Raw genomic sequence first — 15,277 nt, 5'->3', positions numbered from 1 at the left:
TTACAAACTTAATAATTAAAAAAAATAAATTGGCAAAAGTTAACAAAATTTACGACAAATTACTGCTGGAAATAATACATCTACATATTGTAGTCTAAAGCATGATAATTTTTACAGAAAACGCAATTGACAAGAGTGATCTATCCTGCAATATTATTATAAATATAAACCTTATTTTGAAGAATTGGTGATGATAATGGAGAATATGAATAACATCCCTTTAAAGAGCAACGAAAATGCCAAACTTGTTAAAAGAGGCGTGAAAGAGACTGGCAGACTCCGACGGCAAATGTAGAAGATGTTGAAACTTGTTTAAAGCGGCGAGAAAGAGACTGGCTGTCATCGATTGTGATTACATCAATTGCCCTATCCTTGCTGTAGTTCTATACTTAAATTGTTAGTTATTGTTAAATATTAACAACACATCATTTTTAAAAGAATTATTTTTATATGGAATTATGTCATTTGTTTAATAAAAAAACAATTTGTATGTACCTATATATACATACATATGTGACGTGTAATTTTAAACAGTTTTACTGTAACTTTATATATTTTTTAGATACAAACAATGTAAATTTACATGAATTCGGCATGTTTCTAAACATTTTTTAGACATACATATATACAAGTAAATTTACACATTATTTTCGTACTATTTTACATACAATATGTTTAAATATTTGAATTTACACACAACATGTATTTTTACCCTAATTATAGAAGGAGAAAAGTTACCTACTATAAATGGAGTAAATTTACAGGAAAATTTATTAGAGTGTAGAAATAAACGAAAATCTGGGCTTAAAAAAAACACGAGTTAGGGCCAGTACCGACAACAATGGGTTAAATACCTAAAATCAAAACTTGTTAAGTACGTTGTGTATTTCTGACACATTTTTTTTTTAAAAAAACTTCCGTCAACAATTCAACGTTTTCTTGTGTTGATATGTGGGCGTTTTACATGTGGCAAAGGATTCTTTTTTTTGTTTCTCAATTAAACGAAACATACAGATGCCGCCTGATTTCAGATCTTTTTCTGTGGTACTTATGGCTGGCTGGCTGGCTGACTGAATGACTGTTTCGTGTATGAAAATGTTACAAAATTAAAACGACCACGCATGTCGTGTTGTTATGGTTTCATTTATTTATTTATTTATTTATTTTTTTTATTATTTAAATTTTAAATAACTTTATTTTCTTTACTGCCATATTGCGCTTTTTATATTTTCTTGTCATTTTCCAGTTTTTTATTACTTTTTATTTGCTTTGTCAAAGAAAAAGACTTCTTTCTATTTTAAGCGTTTTTACTTATTTTTTGATTATCAAGATACACGTTTTGCCAGCAATTTTTTTATTTGATTTCCTAGAAATGTCTCTTAGACTTTGCTGATTAAGTGTTTCGTTGTTATTGGTTTCAGTTAATTTGTAAAACCAAAGTTTGGTTCGCTTTATTTTCGTATTTGATACATGCTGAAAACATGTTTAAAATTTTTGCCTTTTCAGATTAAAATCATTTAATGGTTTATCACTTAATTTGATTGTAATGAGATTGACATTTAACAATGAATTGTGCAAATTGTTTTTTTTTTTGTTGCCTAAAAGCTTGTTTTTGGGAAATTCTTGATTGGATGTGTAAAATTTTGGGCAAAATGCTAAGAAATGATGCTGGATTTTAAGATGAATATTTAATTTTCAGATTGTGTTTGGGTTAAAGCGATTTGTATCACATGTCATGTTAAAAGAATAATTTCAAATAATTAACATGCTGTGTGCATGGAGAGTAAATCTGTTAGGTATGATAACTGACAGTTGATGAAACCGATTGACTGGCAGTTAGTTAAGTTTTGGGTAAACGGTACTTTGAATGAAATAAAACTGATACAAAAACTGGTAAAAGAACATAAAAACGATATTAACATCAAATTAAATACAAATAAGTATGAACTAGCTAAATTTATAATTACTAATTATATAAGTAGTTTAACTAATAATCTGATATAAAGGGTCTCTAATAGGGACTTCCGAACTTTGACAGTTGATAGCGGCCATATTGTTGAAGCAACATATGTGGAATTGGCTGCAATTTATTCAGTTTGATTTGCCAAAACATAATAGACGGATATTGCTTTCAACAACACGTGCAAATGATAAAATTGTTATATCAAAATGGATGTTCTGTTTGGGCAACGTTTCGCCCTCTTCATCAATTTTATGTGAAGCTTATTTCTAGATGAATGGGTACGTTAGCAAACACAATTGTCAAATTAGGATCGACACCAATCCACATGAGATCCAAGAGCGTCCCATGCATTCCAAAAAGTTACTGTTTGGTATGAATTTTGTTTGGCTCCGTCACACAGTGGTTCAGTATTTTTTTGGCAATAATTCGGTATCTTGGGAACTATTAGAGTTATTGTTACGAAATTTTACATGGTTGGAGTTGAGGTGTTTTCGAGTTGATTTACAGTTATTCAGCTTCCTACGTGTAATGGGGGCTAGTACGTGGCCCCTAAAATTTGGACACCTCGGGTCTCAATTTTTTTAAAAAATTGCCAAAAATCCATTTATGATCCGAATGAGCTGAAATTTAAAATATAAATAGTACTTAAGAAGATCTACAAAATCTAAAAATACGCTTACACGTGTAGGTTATCTCCATTAGTTGAAGAGATATTTAGGTTTATTGATTTATTTTTCTTAATTTTGCTCGATCTTTTTTTGGTTTTTTTAGATATGGCGGGCCAACGGAAGGTCGAATTTTTTTTACAAAATCTGCTATATTGTTGTTAAAATTCTAAATCAGATAAAAATAACTCGCTAACAGTTATGTCATCCCTATAAAAAGTTACGTGCATCCAAATTTGGAACATGTGAAATGGGACGTATTTTTTTACGTTTTTTTCCCAAAAAAAGTCCCTATATATTTTCTTGTGTAGGGAAACATTTTCTTCGGAACTATATACAATTTGTATATGATCCGAAAAGAGAACCTAATGCAAAAGCGTGTAAAGTAAAACTTGGTTCACTTGAGCGGACCTAGTCGACCCCAGACCTATCCAAACTTGACCAATTTAAAAAAAAAAAATTTGGTTTGAGTAAAAAATTTTAAAAAGGTAAAGCATTGATCCTCAAAATGGTCCAACATTAGTATAGCTCTATATGTTTCTTAAATACCTGCAAAGTTTTTTTACTATCGCACGGTAAATAACGTCACAGTAGGCAGTTTTCTAAAAAAAACTAATTTTTGGGAACACATTTTTAGTATACCTTCTCAAGTACTATTTATATTTAAAATTTCAGCTCATTCGGATCATAAATTGATTTTTGGCGATTTTTTTAAAAATTTGAGAGCCGAGGTGACCAAATTTGAGGGTCCACATACTGGCCCCCATTACACCTAGAAAACTGAACAACGAATGAACAACGAATCAACTGGAAAACACCTCATCTCCAACCATGTGAAATTTCGTAAGAATATCGCCAATAGTTCCCGAGATAAAGAATTATTTTTTTAAAAAAAGCTGTTATAGCATGCGCAATAACATGCTTGTGAAGCAAATTTTTCCTAACTTTTTTTTAGTTTTTTATACCGGAATTGCTTAGGGACAAAAATGGACAGCTGAATTTTTAATAAGTGTTAGCTGAGACTTCTAGTTTTAATTTTATATAAGTCTCGGGCTAGAGGTCGTTGGAGATCAATAGATACAAACCATAGAAATTGGAGAAAATAAATATTTTTGGACAATTTATAGTAGCAAAAATTTTTTTTTTTAATTTTAAAAATTTTTTTTATTTGCATATATATCACTTATAACATCCAATTGTAAAAAAAACATAATGTCATTACAGGAGTATTTTAATAGCATGAAGCGATAAAAGGTAGCATATATAATACGGTCATTTCAAACGCATTCACTTAGGTCAACTTCGAATGCCTCTGGACAAAAAAGTAATAAAGATATAAGTCTGTGGCGTATTTATACTCTAATATGTATTTAAAAATAAAAATTATAAATATGTACTTTACACAAAACTACTTTGTTTATAAAATATTTTTATAATCACATACTCTTTGAATTTCAAGTTTAATATTTTCATTAGTTTTTAAATTTGTTTTTCATTCTTGTAAAAATTTTGAATTGAATTACATAATAGTTTTTTGTAAATAAATTGATTTTTTTATAAAAAATCTAAAATTTAGTGATTGAGTTTTATTTATTCTAATCAACTCATTTACCACTAAAAGTCTAATACTTTTGATAATTATACTGTTTATTACAAACTGTGTAAAAATCAGGTAGATCAGAAGACATAAAAAAAATTAATTAGTGCCGCCCTTGAACCACTGTGCGTCATCGCTCTATATTTTTTGAGAACAACATTGGGCAGGCGATTACTGTGAACATATTTTGAATTGGATGATAAGGACAACAACGACATGTGGTTTCAATAGGACAGCGCATAGTGCTAATGCCGCATTAAACATTCTGCACGAGCGATTTGAGGGGCATGGTCATCTCACGTGGAGGTGATGTGAACTGGCCACCGGGGGTTCTTTTTTCAGTCGCAAGTCTATGCGAATAAGCCACAAACTACAGCAGCCCTTAAAACCAACATAACCTATGTCATCCGTCAAATTCTGCCTGATTTAATTTTTCAATGGTTGTGGTTTGCAGATCGAGAAAAATAAATAAAATTTTCAATAGAATTTTCTTTCCAAACCACAAACATTTTGACATTTTCTTTTATTTGCCTATAACTAAACCAGTTAGAGTTAGTAAAATTGGAAAAATCGTTTTTATTGTTGAACAATATTTCAGAAATAATGAAAATTTCCGTTCGAAAATATTGGCGGATTATGGATTTAACTTCGTTAGCTGTGAAGAGAAAAGTTTAAAAATTCAATCACAGCGTTGTTGTTGAAACTCCAGGAACATCAATTCATTGCCGAGCAAGAACTACAAATTTCAATAAGCTCTCTACAGTGTAGTATAATCGCTGAATATTTAGGTAACCATGCTTTCAAAGTTCAATTCACTCAAGAGCTTTATACAAACACCATGCCCACCGAAGAGAGTTCGTTGAATGGATTATTGAACATCAACAAATGTATGATGATTTTCGAGTGAATTCATCCTCAGCGACAAAGCACATTTACACCATGATGACTTTGTTAATTGTCAAAATTGCCGCATTTCATGTTCAGATAATTCGATCTTTGCTGCTGAGTGACCCGAGTTTGACTCGGCCAAAGACTTTCTAAGCGATAACTGTATCAACCGTAGCTTTTCTCGTTAGAGAAGAACTTTCGATGACAGCAGAGTTGTTACAACAACATCAGATGACCTTTTTTTAATGAAACACAGGTTTTTGGAAAAAAAATAATTTTATTTTCAACATTGTCTTCTTTGAGCTCTATGCACTTCGTTCAACGTTTCTCCAATTTCTCCAATCTCATCATTATACCCTACACCACCATAGTGGAGAGGGTATTATGCGTTTGTCCAGATGTTTGTAACGCCCAAAAATATTAGTCTAACCCACCTTAAAGTATACCGATCGACTTAGAATCACTTTCTGAGTCGATTAAGCGATGTCCGTCCGTCCGTCCGTCTGGTTGGCTGGCTGGCTGGCTGTCCATGTAAACCTTGTGCGCAGAGTACAGGTCGCAATTTTGAAGATATTTCGATGAAATTTGATACATATTATTTTTTCGGCTCAAGGACCAAGCCTATTGAAACTGGCTTAAATCGGTCCATTATTTCACCTAGCCCCCATACAAATGTCCTCCCGAAATTGGACTTTATCGGTCATAAATGTTTAATTTATATATGTATCTCCACAAATTCCGCTCCAAATAAGTTTTATATACACAAAATTCATGTCACCAAATTTTGTTACGATCGGTCCATAATTAGTCATCGCTCCCATATAGACCCGCTTCCGAAAATCACTTTAACGTGCATAAATCGCTTAAAAATGTTGGTAAACACACAAAATTCAACATAGTTAACTTCAATATACACATAAATCAGACGACCTAATTTCATGGTGATCGGTCCATAATTGGTCATAGCCCCCATATAAGGCCCACTTCCGAAAATCACTCAAAAATATAAATTATTGAAATTTTAAAAGAACATTTTTTTTTGCTCTTTTACTTAGTGTAGGGTATTATATGGTCGGACTTGACCGACCATACTTTCTTACTTGTTTTTAAAATAGAATAGAGAAATAGTCACTCGGTGATAGATCCGGAGAATAGGGCGGAAGAGGGACCATTTCGAAATATAAGTAATGGAATTTGATATTGAAATTGCACCTGTGTGTACTCTTTTGACCACCCGATTGTGAGTATATGCTGTTGCCATCTGGCGGACAGCTTCTCATACCCAAGTGATCATTAAAAATTTAATGCCAATGAGAGCCTATGTCTTCCACAATCTCTCGCACTTTCAATCACCGATCGGCCAACAACATATCCTGATTTTTTTCAATTATTTGAGTGATGGCAGACGAAATAATTTTTTTTCCAATTTCTCCTCAAGTCACGAGGTAGTCTGCTATTTTACAGGAGTGAACTGACAGATGCCTGTTTACAGCAGTGTTGCCCTTTCAGTTAAGAGCAGTCGAGGTCTTACTGATCCATCCTCGTACATATTGAAGACGTAACCAAATCATTCAGTTACACGAACGACAGCATTTATCCTTCTGATGTTCATACTCGAGGCAATATAACGTCCTCAATCTGGAGAGTGGCAGCGGAAATGATCAACTGTCTCCACCTCTTCCTCGTTATGACAATTTCTGCAGAATTCATTAAATGGCAGATTTAATCACCTGCAGTTTTTATCCGAACAAGTAGGGACTAGCAATCACTGCTAATAGATTCCTCAGCTGAACCCGTTATAACAATCGGTCGACGACAATTATATTCAGGCCATATCGCCCTTGGTGTTTCTGTGGAACACCTTGTCTGTGCATAGTTATAGAGTTTCGTCAGAAACGGTACCTGGACAAATCGATCAATTTCCGCTTCGAACAGCGAAGTTCCCCTTTCTGTCAGAGTATCCGCAAAATAAGGAAATAACTATCTCAAAAAAGAAAATGTGTTTTCTATTTAATGCAAAGCTTGCTTATATTTTTGGACACCCTTATATAGACGCGGATCCAGGAGGGTGAAATAGGAATTGCACTCCCCCTCCAAAAAAAAAAAATCCGAAAAGTTTTCATATAAAAATGGAAAAAAGCTAAATGTAAAACCAATTTTAATTCCCCCCAAATGATTGACCTTGATTCAATATATATCCCATGATCGATGTGGCCATTTCTAGATATTGTACGATTACCATACTTCCCCTTCAATATATCAATAGTCTGACCAGTTGTATACTGGAATAATCTTATTAGAACCACATATCACTGTTCTCAAGTCCATCCAATTTTATTATAAAATAGATTTCGAACATAAAACGATCGTGAACGACATTTACCGTAACATGGCAATTATTTTTATCTACATTTTTGTGAATGCAATGAAGTCTCTTGAAGCACATGTGGGTTTTTTGCTGTCTTAAAAAATATTGAATCAGAATTTTGGTAGTTATTTTTTTAATAAATTCCAAACGTTGCTCTTTCGTGAACTTTACCATGACAAAAGAATAAACCCACCAGTGATGTTAACTTATTAATTTCGATTACCGTACATCCCTAAAAAAATTACCGTTTTTTAGGTAAAATTACCGTATCCAAAGTTTAGTACAAAAATAATAATATTTTCTTATTGAAACAGGTTTATTTTTATAATTCAATATATCGAGGGCCTATATTCAAAACTCTCTATCTTAAAAAACAACTTTTCAGGAAAGCCAAAAAACTGTTTTTTGTCGCGTATTACTTGAGTTATTAAAATTCGGTATGCTAGATGGTTTTTCTTCTCAAAATATTCAATGTGTATATAAAAATGAAAAGATAGAGGATTTTGCATTTTAATAGAATTAAATTATTTTGATTTCATTTATGCCATCTGTCAGTTTTTAACGTGATTTATTTAAGATAACGGCTAATAATACAACATAAGATAAAAAAAAACTTTAAAAGTAGACACTTTTAAAGCAAACTCCAACTTTAAATCATTTATTTTTATGCCATGGAAATTATATTTTCCAAAAACAAAATGGTAAAATATTTTCATGGTAATTCATTTTTTTAAATGATTGAAAAATGTAAAATTCATGTTCAGCATTCAAAAATTAGTAGGAAAACATGAATTGCAAGAAGAAATTATTCCAAAAAAATATTTGAAAAGATATAGGCTTTTGCATTCGGAAAAAAATAATTGTATAACATAGAGAAATAACAAAAATGCAAATAAAACAGCAAAAGACAATAGGTTGTAAGAAATTCACACCATAGATGAGGGCTGTTTTTCTGAACATTTTACTATCATAAAGTAATTTTCGTGAATATCAAAGGGTTTTGAATATAGGACCATGTTTGTAAAACAGCAGAATGCCATTTTTATCAAAATCATTTATTTGCCTTATAATATAAATTCCGGATCTATTTATTTAAATTCATCCATTTCAACAGCTTCTGGGAAATGCAAAACTAAAGGAATTATAGAAATATTGGTATCGAACAATTGGGGATTTATTAAGATCAGTTTTTAATACTAATTTGTATGTTGAAATAATATCCATACTTGAAAGACTTGCGATTACTTTACCGCATAGATATATTTTTTCTAGTGGTAGTTGGTTATCATCATCCTCAAAGTTTTATGATTATTTTAATGAGAAATATGTACACTATATGTAGATACATTATGGAAATATAACGTTTGGGATATAATTTTTAAAAATTTAAACTTTTTAAAATTACCGTACAAATGTAGAAATTACCTGCCTACCGTACGGAGGTCTAAATTACCGTACAATACGGTAATTACCGTACGGTTAACATCACTGAAACCCACACTGTTTTCCTTATAAAAAAATGTTTGATTCAACTAGTGAGAAATTTACTTTATATAGGAAAGTAAGTGATCTTCTCTATATACATAGAATAACAAGAAGGAGAGCTTGAGTTTGAATTTGCGAGAGACTTCTTCTACATACGAACGTTTAAACCCATGGTAGGCGTTCATATTGTTGAGGTTACGATGATTTTCGTCAAACAACCCGAATGTGAACAAAAGAGCGTAATAGAGCGTAAAAATGCACACAATTCATTCAGTTTCTTGATGTTGTTGTGGATATTTTATTTTTTACCCAAAAGAGCACACAAATTAAATGCCTCTTTTTGCGTACCACTGGTTTAAACCAATGATTTTCTCTATATACACCCAGCGAAAAAAATGAACACATTCGTGTACGATTTGACACCATTCGGTATCAATAGTGTATCAACACCGTATGTGTACAAATTGTACACGAACGATGTCAATCTGACAACGAAAAAATTACACCAATCCGTTGTATAATTGACACCAACCGTTATCGATTTGACACCGTTGGTGTACGATTTTATAACAGACCGTTGACAAATTGTCACCGTTCTCGTGTACGATTTGACACCAGACTGTTGTCAATTTGACACCATACGTTATCGATTTGATACCGTTCGTGTACGATTAAAATTAAAATAAATAATAATTTCCTTATTTTTTACATTTATTTTTCAATACAATAAGAATAAATTCTTAAATATAAGATATGAACATATGAAAAATTCCATGTTTAAATGTAGCAAAACATTGGTGTCAATTGTCGGCGTTCCTATAAAACAAATACTTATTATATTCTACTTCACTTTTAAATGTACAAAAACTGAAGGCATATTAATTGTTTCCAGGAGTTTTTGGAGTTGTATGTCGTCACTGGATTTGGTGATCTTCTGACTGCCCGAATCTTCATCAACACAAACTCTCTATTAAACACAATTACGCTTTCTTTTATATTTTAGTTTTTAAACCATTTATTTACTTCACTTTTATCATTATATTTATTACAATTAAAAAATCTAAATGAAATTAAAACTCACCTATAAAAACAAAGCAGAGCAACTTACGTTGAGATGTTGGCGAATAATTTAACAACATTGCGTTGTAGATTCGTACCCGTTTGTTTACAAATTGTAAACGTACGGTGTCGAAAACAAGTGACACCTTATGGTGTCAAAATGATTCCATCCGTTGTCGATTTTGCAACGTCGCTTTTCCCTCAGTGTAGAAAAGCGTGAGTTAGCTAGAGACTGATTTCTTTTACTGGAAAAGCTTTGTATTGTTAAGGAATAAATCAAAAAGCATTTACTTCATTGTATAGACTGATTAGTTTTACCATTAATTATTTATGACTTTCGAAAAATCTTAGACTAAATTGTATTCAGAAGGACACATGTCACATTTTGTTAAATGCATGTAAACGAAACATTAATTTTACATGCAATTTACTGTGCAACATTTATGCAAATCGAACACAGTTGTCTTTAGGTTAAATTGAACTCTTTGGAAAATGTTTATCATTTAACAATTCTTTACACTTTAAGCAAAATTATATTTGTTATAATTCAAATTATTTACAATTTACTTTCAAAATTTAACATATTCACAGATATTTGGTTTAAATAAAGTACCATTAGACACACATATACATATAGAGAGACAAAAGACAGACACATGCTTAGACAGACAACTTAATAAAAATTTGTCTATTACCACAGAGAAAAAAATAGTTACAAATTGACAAGTTGTGTTTTTTTTTTTCAAGCAGCTGGTGAATGTCTATTGGCATTTTGTCCATAAATCGTATGAACAATTATTTATTTTTTGTTGATGTCTTTTAAATTTGAAATAAGTATTATTAGATTTTTTTGTGTGCAATTTGAAATAGTTGCAAGTTTTGGTAACCATTTACTTTGATTGAACATGACATAATAATTGTTGCTACTTGATAATTGTAGCGAAATAAATTTTGGTTGATAATGTGTAATGATCTGGCGATCTGTACTACTTACAAATTTCTAATGCTAGATCAGGGAGCAGCAAATGTTATTACCTGGCGATTTTAAGTAATGCAAAGGGTAACCACCAATTATTCATTAGTGATGTATTTAGGAAGGTAGTCTGATTTTTGGGTTTTACAAGTAATTGCAGTCTCACTTTTAAGCCCAGCGCACAGTGGTATGAGAATAAAAAAAGATGGAAATAAATCTGTAACTTCTAAACCCTTACGCCGATTTGAATGAAATTTCACATGCGTAAAGAGGAAGTGCAGTCGAGTTTAAGTTTTGAATTTGGACCTCATGAGCCGACCATGAGCGGGACCAGGGTTTCCCAAAGTAGGACACCTCCGGTATGTTCAATTTTTAAAATGATCCTATTTCTTCGTTTGTGTTCCGATTATAGCTTAGGAGATATCGCATTTGAAAATTTAATTTTCAACATTTTTACCCACCCTACACCAGTTTTTTGGTGACCGCGGTTCCAAATATTACCCGATTTTATCCATTTTTCTTTTAGAGGATTAACAATAGATCTATATATCAAATAAAGAAAGAAGTGTTTAAATATCATGGCTGAGTCCAAAGTTACATGCATTTGAATTTAAAAAAATTAAAAAAGGCGATTTTTCGCAATTATTTTTGGGAAAAAAGTACTTTTATTCTTTTTAAGTTATCTAAAAAATTTCTAAGAGCATGTATAATGCATTTGTACTTTTTGAAAAGCCAACTTTACGCCAAATATTTTAAATGAAAAAAACATTTATAATTTTTGATACCGACGGGATCAGGTCCATTCAAAAAATGCCTATTTTTATGTAAAATTAAATTTTAGGGCAAAAATTATCAAATCGCATACTCGATATCAAAATATAGTAACCTATTTTAGATGGCCCCAATAAGTTCTTAATTATTTTGTAAAGGCTTCCGATAACCCCGCTCCTATTATGGATATTATAGCCAAAAAACGAAAAAATTCCATTTTTGGAATTTTTCAAGATTTTTTTTGGAATTGCGGGATACTTGATAACAAATTTCAAAATTTGTTTTTATTTTTCCATTTTAAATAGAAAAATCTACATAACTGTGAAATTTCATTAAAAAATATTCATAAATAAAAATTTTATTTCAATTTGAAAAATTTGTATCTATGCAAAATTCAATAAAAAGCATTTTTTGTCATATTTTTCAAAAAAGTATTCCATGATTTTTTTAATTGTCAAAAGTTATATACATTTTTGAAAAGTAGACAAAATCCTCTATCCATTGATATACAACATGTCTACCTTATATTTTTTACGTGTCAAATAAATTAGTGAAAACTAAACAACTTGCTGAGAATCTACCTAGCACTGTTATTTAACATTCATAAAAATGTTGTTATGTAGGCAACATGCTTTTTTATGAATTTCTATGTTAGGTAAATTCTCAGCGAGTTGTTAAGTTTTCCCTAATTTATTTGACACGTAAAAAACATAAGGTAGACATGTTATATATCAATGGATAGAGGATTTTGTCTACTCTTTTTTTTATTCTCATACCACTGTGCAGCGTAGCTACTTCGTATGTCAATTCGGAAGAGAATGTTTGAGAATTAAAAGAAATCCGATTAAATTGGTCTCCGACCACAGATATTGCAGCAGATAGATCATTTTGAATATAAGTCCTCCAACTATTGTTTAGCACTTGAATAAAAATTTGATGCCCAAAACACATCCAAAAAAAGCATAATACAGCAAATTTGTTAGAAATAACGAATATAAATCATGAAAAGAAGCCAAAATAAACATGACCTCCAGGGGGAATAAAACCACAAACAAAATTACAATTGCAAAGAAATAAAACAATTAAGACAATAATAAAGACATCACAGCATTAAGAAGCTAAAATTGTATTAAAAAACAATTTAAGCCCTTAATAGTTTTGGTTTTCGGGCCATCACTCGGAATGGCATTGAAGTCAATCAAATCAAAGTTGAAGTAAAAATAAAGCCACAAAAACACATGTTTAATGCGAAATTTATTTATTTAATTATACATTTTTTTCTTCAATCACATAAAGGAAGAATTAACAAAAGAAACAAAAAAACTACGCTATTAGTTAAGTGATTTGTTGTGAACTGATGGTTAATGAATGTATAGACGTCACTCTTCTATCTCGATACAAAAAAATATTTTTTTAAACAAATTAAACGCTTGAAGATTGTGTAAATAGCTTCAAGCGTTTTTTGTTTTTAAATAACGCCTTCTTCTTAATGATGATTTAGACAAAATATCTGACAAACACTTCAAATTTGTATCTTATATATCTCATTGATAATGATGATGATTTCTCTTAAGTATCTTGTATATAAAGAAAAAAACACAGATAAAACACAAAAGCAACAAGATTCAATTAGTTCAAAATAGGTGTTGCCACTGACATGTTCTAAACCAGCTAAGAGAACTTAAAAAGCTATTCAAAATGTGCTTTTGCAAAAAATGTATTTAACAAAATGTTTCTCATTTGGGGAGGTTTTGTTAATAACAGGTTGTTGTCATAATTATTTAATGGGTTACTTAATTATTATTATTGTGTGGGAAATGAAAACATTCGAAATGTGGCTGATAAGTCTTATTGCTAAAATAAAATTTTGTCAGTTTCGACTATCAATTGTGATCACTTATATTTTCAACCAAAAATCGATTTGTTATATGAAAATCAAGAAAACATAAAACTGTGGCTATAAGTCGGTAAATAGTGGCCCAAATCGAAAAAGGACGATCATCTGTGATCACTTATATTTTCCACCAAAATTCGATTTTTTATATGAAAGTCAATTAAAACTTAAATGTGGCTATAAGTCGGTAAATAGTGGCCCAAATGGAAAAAGGACGATCATCTGTGATCACTTATATTTTCCACCAAAATTTGATTTTTTATATGAAAATCAAGTAAAACTTAAATGTGGCTATAAGTCGGTAAATAGTGGCCCAAATGGAAAAAGGAAGATCATCTGTGATCACTTATATTTTCATCCAAAAATCGTTTTTTATATGAAAATCAATTAAAACATAAAAGTGGCTATAAGTCGGTAAACAGTGGCCCAAATAAAAAAATCATCCGTGATCACTTATATTTTCAACCAAAAATCTATTATATGAAAATCAAGTAAAACATAAAATTGGAAAAAGGACGATCATCTGTGATCACTTATATTTTCATCCAAAAATTAATTTTTTAAATGAAAACCAAGTAAAACATAAAACTGATGATCACTTATATTTTCAACCAAAAATCTATCTTTTATATGAAAATCAAGTAAAACATAAAACTGGCTATAAGTCGGTAAATAGTGGCCCAAATGGAAAAAGGACGATCATCTGTGATCACTTATATTTTCCACCAAAAATCGATTTTTTATATGAAAATCAAGTAAAACATAAAACTGGCTATAAGGCGGTAAATATTGGCCCAAATCGAAAAAGAACGATCATCTGTGATCACTTATATTTTCAACCAAAAATCGGTTTTTTATATGAAAATCAATTAAAACATAAAAGTGGCTACAAGTCGGTAAATAGTGGCCCAAATAAAAAAAGGACGATCATCTGTGATCACTTATATTTTCCACCAAAAATCGATTTTTTATATGAAAATCAAGTAAAACATAAAATTGGCTATATGTCGGTAAATAGTGGACCAAATGGAAAAAGGACGATCATCTGTGATCACTTTATTTTCAACCACAAATATATTTTTTATATGAAAATCAAGTAAAACATAAAAGTGGCTATTAGTCGGTAAATAGTGGCCCAAATGGAAAAAGGACGATCATCTGTGATCACTTATATTTTCCACCAAAAATCGATTTTTTATATGAAAATCAAGAAAACATAAAAGTGGCTATTAGTTGGTAAATAGTGGTCCAAATGGAAAAAGGACGATTATCTGACGAGAATATGAAAATCAAGAAAACATAAAAGTGGCTATAAGTCGGTGAATAGTGGTCCAAATGGAAAAACGGACGATCATCTGTGATCACGGTAAATAGTCGCCCAAATGGAAAAAGGACGATCATCTGTGATCACTTATATTTTCAAACAAAATTCGATTTTTTATATGAAAATCAAGAAAACATAAAAGTGGCTATATGTCGGAAAAAGGACGATCATCTGTGACTACTTATATTTTCAACCAAAAATCTATTTTTTATATGAAAATCAAGTAAAACATAAAATTGGCTATAAGTCGGTAAATAGTGGCCCAAATCGAAAAAGGACAATCATCTGTG

This window comes from Calliphora vicina, chromosome 3 (assembly GCF_958450345.1).
Source record: "Calliphora vicina chromosome 3, idCalVici1.1, whole genome shotgun sequence".
NCBI classification, from domain to species: domain Eukaryota; kingdom Metazoa; phylum Arthropoda; class Insecta; order Diptera; family Calliphoridae; genus Calliphora; species Calliphora vicina.
The sequence above is the reverse complement of the archived record's forward strand: the minus strand, read 5'-3'. Positions refer to the sequence as shown.